Source organism: Frankliniella occidentalis, unplaced genomic scaffold (genome assembly GCF_000697945.3).
Source record: "Frankliniella occidentalis isolate FOCC.00 unplaced genomic scaffold, Focc_3.1 Scaffold284, whole genome shotgun sequence".
Taxonomy (NCBI): domain Eukaryota; kingdom Metazoa; phylum Arthropoda; class Insecta; order Thysanoptera; family Thripidae; genus Frankliniella; species Frankliniella occidentalis.
Window position 1 is genome coordinate 142,805 of NW_026267410.1, and position 417 is coordinate 143,221.

Here is a 417-nt window from a genome sequence, read left to right on the forward strand (position 1 = left end):
AAAAGATTAAATCTAACTTGATTACCAAAGAGCAAGCAGTTGCGTGAGCAGTAGTGCGTCGCTCGCTGGAGCCCTCGTCTCTCTCGCCGTCACGTTCCCGTCCCGGGGTCCGCCACTTTCGTTAAGATCGTTAAGATCCTGTAGTTCACAATTTAAAAATAAAATGGTCCATTGTCTGTCCCCGCCCCCTCTCTCTCCCCCTCGGGGCTGGCGCCGCGCGGCCGAGTCCTGCAAGGTTCCTGGTTCCTGGTTGTGCACAAAATTTTCTTGGCGTTTCGCCTCCTGCTGGCGGTCTGGCTGGCGCGGGAGTTTATCTCTAGTTTTGTTCATTCTATGAAAATACGAGTTTATTTCATTTCCTGAGGGTGCTTCCTCCCGCCGCCCGCTTACCCTGCCCCAGGTCCTTGAAGGTGCGTT